Below are 10,506 nucleotides of genomic sequence, written 5' to 3' on the forward strand. Positions count from 1 at the left end.
ATGATCGGAGCTATGGGAGCTAATCTAATTTCTGAAATTCGATTATCTCTCGCAGCTTTTTCCATAAGTATAGTGAAACTTTTAGTAGCTAAAATAAAGAGATAGGAAGATAGAGAATCTCCTTGGCTAAGCCCTCTTTGAGGACTTATCTTGCTAGAAAGCTTCCCATTTATTTTAAATCTATAATTAGAACTTTCACACAAGCCATCATCAACTTTACCCACTCATTACTAAATTCAAAAGCTTCCTAGATACTTTTTAAAAAATTCCATTCCAATCTATCATATGTATTATTCATTTCAAATTTGATAGCTATGTCTCTGCTTCCATTACTTCTTTTTTTATTTAACCTCTGAAAAGCTTCTTGTACAATTATTATATTATCCTGTATGAATCTACATCTGACAAAAGCGCTTTGAATCAAAGATGTAATATTATCTTGCATTTTTCTAAACCTTTCTACTAAGACTCTAGATATAATCTTGTACACAAAATTACAACGACTTATAAGTCTAAGTGATGCCAGGGCATCTAGGCCAGTTTCACTGACCTTTTTCTTACTGTTTTAGGGTAGTTTCATGCATTTTCCTAGTAAACAAGGCAAGTTTTGGATGAAAATACACTTACACCTTCATTTAAGCAACTATTGTGAATTTTGCATTATTTCATGAGATTTTTGCCAGAATTGCATGATAATCTAATGATGCATAATCTCATGACTTTGGCTAGAGCTTTGATACACTTTAATTGCTTGATTTCAGGACAAATGAAGCATGAAAGAATCACGTTAGCATTTAGGTTAACTTAGTTAACGTGACTACTAACGTGGGATGGCAAATAGCTTGCAACGTTAATGAGAAAAGTGATCACCAATAACGCCTGTGAAGCCATTCATAGCCTACGTTAAGAGCCACGTTAACTAAGTTAACGTGGTACTTAACGTAGAAGAAAAAGAGGACTCCACGTTAATGAGAAATGTGAACTCCAATAACGTTTCTCCTCAACGTTAGTGGTAAAAGTGAACACCACTAACGTTGGAAAACTAGGCAATGCCCCACGTTAAGAGTCACGTTAACTAAGTTAACGTGAACTCTAATGTGGAAGAGGATCAACAATGCCAACGTTAGTGACATTCACTTTTGTCACTAACATTGGATCATTAGCATTGCCTACGTTAACTCTCACGTTAAGATCGTTAACGTGAAAGTTAACGTGGAGTGGAGTTCAAAGAGCCAACGTTAGTGACACTCACTTTTGTCACTAACGTTCGGAGATGGCTTCATTACTACGTTAAGAGCCAGGTTAACTTAGTTAACGTGGGTTCTAACGTAGGGGCTTAAGGCAATTAGAGTGTTAGTGACAAAGATGAGTGTCACTAACGCTCTCGAAGGTGATAGATGCCCATGTTAAGAGCTACGTTAGCTAAGCTAACGTGAGACCTAACGTAAGGGGCACGAGGCAAGTAACGTTAATGGGAAAAGTGATTCACATTAACGTTTGCGAAAAGGGGCACAAGCCAACGTTAATGGGAAAAGTGAGTCCCATTAACGTTGGCCAAGAATTGAGAAGGAACGTTAGAAGTCACGTTAAGACTTCTAACATTGAGAATAACGTGGGCATATAAGGGTGGAACGTTAGTGGAAAAGGTGAATGCCATTAACGTTCTCGCACCCAGAAATGTATTCCACGTTAATCTCACTAAATGTCCAAGCCTAATTCATATTTCTCTGCAAGCTAGGCCCACTAAAGATGAGAATTGCTTCAACTTAAGGTCCAAAGCCCACATCCAAGACTTGAAGAACTCACTAGAAGATCATGAAGAGTAGTATATATAGGAGTAATTTTGAACTAAATAGAAGCTTTTTGACTTTTGGGAACTACTCTGTGCAATTTTACTTTTCTGTACTTCTAGCATTGATTCTTCTTTTCTGCCAATTTTGATTCCTAGAACTATGAACAACTAAACCCCTTTCATTGGGTTAGGGAGCTTTGCTGTAATTTGATGGATCAATATTAGTTTTCATTCTTCTTCTTCTATCTTTTCTCTTGATTTTACTAGAAAGCTTTCAATCTTAATTCAACTAGTTAGTTGTCTTGGAAAAGAAACTCTCCATAATTGGATCTCTTCGGAACCTTGGAAGAGGAATGAAGAGATCATGCTAGAAATGCTTTCTCATGCTGGACCAATTTGGGTTTGGATGGATATGTGACTATAATCCTACCAATACTTGATTTGGGAAATGTATGTGGTATAATCAGTGACCATACTTCATATCTTCTCATGAGCAATTGACCAAGGAATTGGCTATTGATCAAGATTTGAGAGATTGGATTACCAAGGAATTGGAATCCAATCACTTAAGATTGCCAAGGAGATCAATGAATACATTGATTGAGGAAGAGATGAGAATGAATTTGATCCAGAGAATTGCAACATCTCCTAAACCCAATGATCTCCCCATTTCTGATCTTACCCATTCTCTTTAATTTTTGCCATTTACTTTTATGAGCATTATCCTAATTCCCCATTTAAGATTTTGCACTTTAATTTCTGCTATTTAATTTCAAGTCATTTAAATTTCTGCATCTCAATCTCAATTCTGTTTAGCTCAACTAGCATATTCTTCTAACTAAAGTTGCTTGACCAATCAATCCTTGTGGGATTCGACCTCACTCTATAGTAAGTTTTACTTGATGATAATTCGGTATACTTGCCGAAGGAAAATTTGTTGAGAGACAAGTTTCCATGCATCAAGTTTATGGCGCCGTTGCCGGGGATTGATTTTGAATCAACAATGATTAAGCTAGAAGGTCACTAGATTAAGCATTTTTTTTTATTATTTTTCGTTATTCTTTTCTGTATTCAGTAATTTACCTTAGTTTGTTTTTAATTTCTTCCTCGTCCCCTTTACCCTCTCTATTTTCTGGTCTCTTTTTCTTAGTTTATCATAATTCAGCTCACTAACCCACTAACTGTTTGATAAATTGCATCACTCATACTAACAATCATTCTAACAAAAATAGTCTTCACTATATCTCATGTTGTGCATTCTGTTTGTTGTATGACACGGAGAAGAGAAGGAATCTCAACATCCTTTGATTCAGAACTTGAGAGAACCCTTTGGAGACAAAAAAGGGAGGCAAGAGGAAAAAGAATTATTGGCACTGAGGAAGAGGAAGAGTACTTTGAATCCAACATGGAAGAGAATTTGGAGAACAATCATGAAGAGGAAGCTCATAATCATGCCAGAGAAGGCCATGCAAACTGGGCTGGGCATGAAAGGAGGGTCTTAGGATCCTATATCAATCCTAATCCAGGAAACTGTGGAAGCAGCATTCAGAAACCCACCATACATGCCAACAATTTCGAGCTAAAACCTCAGCTCATCACTTTGGTGCAAAATAATTGCTCATTTGGAAGAGGTGCTCAAGAAGACCCTAACCAACACTTGACCACCTTCTTGAGGATTTGTGACACGGTGAAGTCCAATGGAGTCCACCCCGATGTCTATAGGTTGCTCTTGTTCTCCTTTTCACTCAGGGACAAGGCAACAAAGTGGCTGGAATCCTTCCCAAAAGAAAGCCTGACAAATTGGGAGGAGGTAGTGAACAAGTTTTTAGCAAGATTTTATCCTCCTCAAAGGATTAATAGGCTAAGAACTGAGGTGTAGACTTTCAGGCAACAAGATGGTGACACACTTTATGAAGCATGGGAGAGATTCAAAGACTTGACAAGGAGATGCCCACCAGAGATGTTTAATGAGTGGGTCAAACTTCACATCTTCTATGAAGGTCTTTCCTATGAGTCAAAGAAGGCTGTGGATCATTCATCAGGAGTATCTTTAAACAAGAAGAAAATCGTTAAAGAAGCCATAGATGTCATTGAAACAGTTGCTGAGAATGACTACTTCTATGCCTCTGAAAGAAGTAACACTAGAGGAGTAATAGAGCTGAACCACATGGATGCACTGTTAGCCCAAAACAAGATGATCACCAAGCAGCTAGCAGATCTTACCAAGAAGGTGGAAGAGAACCAAGTTGCAGCAGCTATCACCTCATCACCAACTCATGAAGGAGTAAATATAGAAGAAGAAGGTGACTGGGAGCAAGCCAACTATATGGAAAATTCACTTAGACAAGTCCATGATCCATACTCTAAAACCTGCAACTCTGGATGGAGAAATCACCCCAACTTTGGATGGGAAAACCAACAAGACCAAGGACAAGATCGGAGATGTTCCAACTTCAACTCCAACAACAATGCCACTCATCAAAACACTTCACAGAGATATTACCAACATCCATCTAACCAACCTTCTCAACCACCTAATCTCAACCCACCATCATTCACAGATGATAGGCTTTCAAATATTGAGGCTCTACTTGAAAATATATGCAGAGAAGTCCAAGACAACAAAGTGTTTAAGGAAAAGTGCGAGCCAACATCAAGGACCAAGGAGAAAACATCAAGAGATTGGAATCCCAAGTAGGTTATCTATCTCAACAAATTCCCAAACCCACTGATGGATTCCCCAGTGATACAGAAAAGAATCCAAGAGGAGAACCAAAGAAAGTGACATGGGAAGAATGCAAAATGATAACCACAAGTGATGACGGGAGTATGAATGGAGTAGAACACCTCCAAAATAACCAAAGGGAAATTCAATAGGAAGGAAGCTATGCAACTCCACTCACATCCAAGGAAGAGCTAAAGAAGAAGGACGTATTGAACCCATATGCACCTTTTCCCCACAGGCTTAAAAGTGGTGTAGCAGGGAGAATGTACTCAAGATTTCTTGATATGTTTGCATCTTTAGATGTAAATATACCATTCATTAAAGCCCTCCAACAGATGCCCTTCTACATTAAGTATATAAAGGAGCTACTAGCCAGAAAAAGTCCATTGAAGGGTGGACAAACAATCAAAATGAACAGAGATTATAGTGCTCTCATTTAACCAGGACCACCCACAAAGAAGGAGGATCCAGGAAGCTTCCACATTCCTTGTGCCATAGGAGAAACAATGATTGACAAAGGGCTTTGTGACTTAGGAGCAAGCATCAACTTAATGCCTCTCTCTCTCATGAAGAAGCTCTAAATCAATGAACTAACTCCTACTAATGTAATTATCAGATTGGCTGACAAAACCCAAAAACAAGCAGTAGGAGTAGTTGAAAATGTGCTAGTAAAGGTTGGGAGCTACTATCTTCCCACAGATTTTATCGTTCTGGAAATGGATGAGAATCCTATCTACCCCATCATTCTGGGAAGACCATTTCTAGCCACAGCTAGAGCACTCATAGATGTAGAACGAGGAGAGTTAGTGTTGAGAATACATGATGAGCAGCTCACTTTCAATGTTTACAACCTCTCACAAGGAGCAGATCACAAAGACAATAAGATGATAGAAGAGCCAAACGAGGAAGCACAAACAACACAATTGGAAGCCCCATTGGTTGAGGAGCATAGTCAGGAAGAACCATGTTCAAAGGTGATCCAAGAGGAACTAGAACCACCAGATTCATGCAAGATCAATAACAAGAATCTCCTAGAGCAAGAATCCATAGAAAACAAGAAAACATCAATGGAAACAAGGAAAAGAATTCCAAGGGGATGGAGAAATAAGAAAATTCCTACAGACAATTTCTCACCAGGTGATGAAGTTATTTCTACATATTTCCATCTATACCACCTCACCTACCCACTATTCCATCTCAGCTACCTCTTGTGTATACTATCAATAAAATCTTATCCTTAGAGCACTTGGAGCTCGTCAACAAAGCTAACGGATATAGATTCATTACAAGAGGAGAGGACTTCAAGCACTATCAACCACCTTGACAAAGAACCAACGTCAAGCTAGCGATGCTAAAAGAGCGCTCTGTTGGGAGGCAACCCAACCTGAGGTAGTTTCCTTTTCATCTTCACTTCAATAAAGATCACAAGTTGTTTCCCCTGTATTGTGAGGAGCTAAGTTTGGTGTTCCACACCAAAACAATCCAAGAGTGAAAGTGTAATTCTAAGTTTGGTGTCCCACCAAAGATATTAGTTAGAATCACACTACACCCCCAAAACACATTGCTAGCTCCAACCAATCAAGGGAACCACTTACCTGTAGTTTAGTTTCCAGTTAGGAATCATTTTGTTAACAACATGATATAAGGTTCTCTGCATGTATGTAAACTTTTGTACTGGGCAAGGAACTAAGTTTGGTGTTCACACACCAAATTCAGTTCAGAAGTTCACAAGCATACATGCAAGCTAACTATTTCTCAAGTGTTTCGGGAACAAGCAACTTCCAATAACTTTGCAGGAACCTTATGAGGAAATGGTGCACCTTCATCCAAGGAGGTAAAGTAGCAAAGACTATGGATGATGACAAAGAGGAGGACAACTAGAAACCATCACCCGAAGGTTGTATTGTTACTTAATTCCATATGCTGAGAATGTTAAAATTGGAAGTTCAAATGCACCTTTGATTAATAGTTGCTCGTTAGTTGGAACCTTTTCAATTCTGTCTTCAATTCTCCTTGCTTAAGTCTATGTTATTGAGCCTAATGTCTTGAATGTTCACTTGCACCTTTCTTACATGTATGCTTGTCTCTTTAAGTTAATCAAAAAGAAAATGTTATGAAAAGAATGAGAGTGGAGTTATTTTGTAAAGTGCATTCTGAATGTTTGTGGTAGGATGATTAGTACGCTAAGTTGGTTCACCAAGAAAGGAAAGAAAGCAACTATCCGTCCTAAGTCCTAAGTTTGAGACACATTCCTTGAGGCTAGCTAAATAATAAGATCCCAACAAGAAAAGAAAAAGAGTAATGCAAGTGAAAATAAGAAAGGAAACACAATAAGAAACAATGCTAGGCACCAAGGGTTTTGAAACTAAGGCATGTGTTTGTGGTGTTTATGTACAAGGGATATACTTGGATGAATAAGCTCTTAGGGGTGCCTTATCACTTGGTAACTTAGATTAACTAATCCGGGATTATCAGCTTAAAGTCTACTATCAAGAGTAACCCTTGTTACAGAGCACTTAGTAACCCAAAGAGGTGCTGGACACCAAGGTCTCAAGAAAGAAAGAATAACAAACCATGTGCCTGTGGTGTGTATGTATGAGGAAAAGAGACTTGAGGGAGTAAGTCCTTAGGGGTGTCTTAACACCTAGCACCTTAAAACCAACTGGTTTGGGAGTGTTGGCTGAAAGCTTATCATAAAAAGTCGCCCTCTTACAAAGCACCTAGCAAAAAGAAAAATAAACTTTGAAAAGAAAAAAAAGAAGGATCAATAAGAAAGAAGCCTCAAGGGATGCAATCATGAGAGTGACTAGGGATTTGATAAAGGCTTGAAACCTAAAAGGAAAGAACCTAAGTTGCTATGTATGAAACTCCATGAACCATGAATGCTATTTCCATCTTATCTTCTTGTTCTTTCATTTCATTTTTCTTATGCTTCAGTACTTGCTTAGGGACAAGCAAGCTTTAAGTTTGGTGTTGTGATGCCAGGGCATCTAGGCCAGTTTCACTGACCTTTTCCTTACTGTTTTAGGGTAGTTTCATGCATTTTCCTAGTAAACAAGGCAAGTTTTAGGTGAAAATACACTTACACCTTCATTTAAGCAACTATTGTGAATTTTGCATGATTTCATGAGATTTTTGCCAGAATTACATGATAATCTAATGATGCATAATCTCATGACTTTGGCTAGAGCTTTGATGCACTTTAATTGCTTGATTTCAGGACAAATGAAGCATGAAAGAATCACGTTAGCATTCACGTTAAGTTAGTTAACGTGACTACTAACGTGGGATGGCAAATAGCTTGCAACGTTAATGAGAAAAGTAATCACCAATAACGCCTGCGAAGCCATTCATAGCCTACGTTAAGAGCCACGTTAACTAAGTTAACGTGGTACTTAACGTAGAAGAAAAAGAGACTCCACGTTAATGAGAAACGTGAACTCCAATAACGTTTCTCCTCAACGTTAGTGGTAAAAGTGAACACCACTAACGTTGGAAAACTAGGCAATGCCCCACGTTAAGAGTCACGTTAACTAAGTTAACGTGAACTCTAACGTGGAAGAGGATCAACAATGCCAACGTTAGTGACATTCACTTTTGTCACTAACGTTGGATCATTAGCACTGCCTACGTTAACTCTCACGTTAAGATTGTTAACGTGAAAGTTAACGTGGAGTGGGGTTCAAAGAGCCAACATTAGTGACACTCACTTTTGTCACAAACATTGGGAGATGGCTTCATTACTACGTTAAGAGCCACGTTAACTTAGTTAACATGGGTTCTAACGTAGGGGCTTAAGGCAATTAGAGCGTTAGTGACAAAGGTGAGTGTCACTAACGCTCTCGAAGGTGATAGATGCCCACGTTAAGAGCTAGGTTAGCTAAGCTAATGTAAGACCTAACGTAGGGGGCACGAGGCAAGCAACGTTAATGGGAAAAGTGATTCCCATTAACATTTGCGAAAAGGGGCACAAGCCAACGTTAATGGGAAAAGTGAGTCCCATTAACGTTGGCCAAGAATTTAGAAGGAACGTTAGAAGTCACGTTAAGACTTCTAACGTTGAAAATAACGTGGGCATATAAGGGTGGAACGTTAGTGGAAAAGGTGAATGCCACTAACGTTCTCACACCCAGAAATGTATTCCACGTTAATCTCACTAAATGCCCAAGCCTAATTCATATTTCTCTGCAAGCTGGGCCCACTAAAGATGAGAATCGCGTCAACTCAAGGTCCAAATCCCACATCCAAGACTTGAAGAACTCACTAGAAGATCATGAAGAGTAGTATATATAGGAGTAGTTTTGAACTAGATAGCAGCTTTTTGACTTTTGGGAACTACTCTCTGCAATTTTACTTTTCTGTACTTCTAGCATGGATTCTTCTTTTCTGCCAATTTTGATTCCTAGAGCTATGAACAACTAAACCCTTTTCTTTGGGTTAGGGAGCTCTGTTGTAATTTGATGGATCAATATTAGTTTTCATTCTTCTTCTTCTATCTTTTCTCTTGATTTTACTAGAAAGCTTTCAATCTTAATTCAATTGGTTAGTTGTCTTGGAAAAGAAACTCTCCATAATTGGATCTCTTCGGAACCTTGGAAGAGGAATGAAGAGATCATGCTAGAAATGCTTTCTCATGCTGGACAAATTTGGGTTTGGATGGATATGTGACTATAATCCTACCAATACTTGATTTGGGAAATGTATGTGGTATAATCAGTGACCATACTTCATCTCTTCTCCTGAGCAATTGACCAAGGAATTGGCTATTGATCAAGATTTGAGAGATTAGATTACCAAGGAATTGAAATCCAATCACTTAAGATTGCCAAGGAGATCAATGAATGCATTGATTGAGGAAGAGATGAGAATGAATTTGATCCGGAGAATTGCAACATCTCCTAAACCCAATGATCTCCCCATTTCTGATCTTACCCATTCTCTTTAATTTCTGCCATTTACTTTTATGAGCATTACCCCAATTCCCCATTTAAGATTCTGCACTTTAATTTCTGCTATTTAATTTCTAGTCATTTAAATTTCTGCATCTCAATCTCAATTCTGTTTAGCTCAACTAGCATATTCTTCTAACTAAAGTTGCTTGACCAATCAATCCTTGTGGGATTCGACCTCACTCTATAGTGAGTTTTACTTGACGATAATTCGGTATACTTGCCGAAGGAAAATTTGTTGAGAGACAAGTTTCCATGCATCACTAAGATAATTCAAACATTCCGGTTGGTCAACTTTTGGAATCAAAACAACAGTTGTCTCAGTTATCACTTTCGGTCTGATACCTTTTTCAAAAAATTGTTTAACTATACTACATACTTCTTTACTCAAAATCTCCCAATGTTTCTGAAAAAATAAACCATTTAACCTATCTGGACATAAAGCTTTTAAGTCTCCCATAGTAAAAGCCACTTCCTTAATCTCCTCATTACTGACCTTTGCTAATGAATCCTCAATCATCTCTCTAGTGACTCTCCTAGGTATTTCTCGTATGCACTCCTCCAAATTTCTGACTCCAATGGAGGAAAACCACTAAGTCAAATGTCACACAACTACCTACATCAGATTTTTCTCTCCTTGTATCTATTATCCTGATTCATCTTTTAATTTTTAAATTCTATTCTTATTTCTTCTTTGTATTGTTGTTACATGAAAGAAGGCAGTATTCTTATCTCTCCATTTTAACTATTTTAGCCTTGATCTTTGTCTCCAGTATTTCTTTTCCTACTTTCATAACTCTATGATTTGTCTTCTCAACTTATACTATCTCTTCTAATTTCTCTCATTGATATCAGATTTCTGAATACTTTGTAGCTCTACCTTCTTTTTTTCAATTTTTCTTTCTGCTCTCTTAAACCTTCTCCTTCTCTATTTTGTCAACTCCGTCTTGCATCTATTCCTTTTTCTCATAAATTGATTCCAATGACTTCTATCTTCCCCATTCATTTGCCAACTTTGTTTGATAACCTCTTTACACTTC

At 38.0% G+C, this 10,506-nt stretch overlaps 1 non-coding gene across 1 annotated transcript; it reads right to left on the reverse strand.

Moving 5' to 3' along the window:
* Positions 1–3,650: 3,650 nt before the first annotated feature.
* Positions 3,651–3,758, reverse strand: LOC112719434 (small nucleolar RNA R71). Its single transcript, XR_003161736.1, has one exon. It is a non-coding gene; the product is annotated as a small nucleolar RNA R71 (small nucleolar RNA).
* Positions 3,759–10,506: the final 6,748 nt, after the last annotated feature.

Source organism: Arachis hypogaea, chromosome 10, assembly GCF_003086295.3.
Source record: "Arachis hypogaea cultivar Tifrunner chromosome 10, arahy.Tifrunner.gnm2.J5K5, whole genome shotgun sequence".
Lineage (NCBI taxonomy): Eukaryota > Viridiplantae > Streptophyta > Magnoliopsida > Fabales > Fabaceae > Arachis > Arachis hypogaea.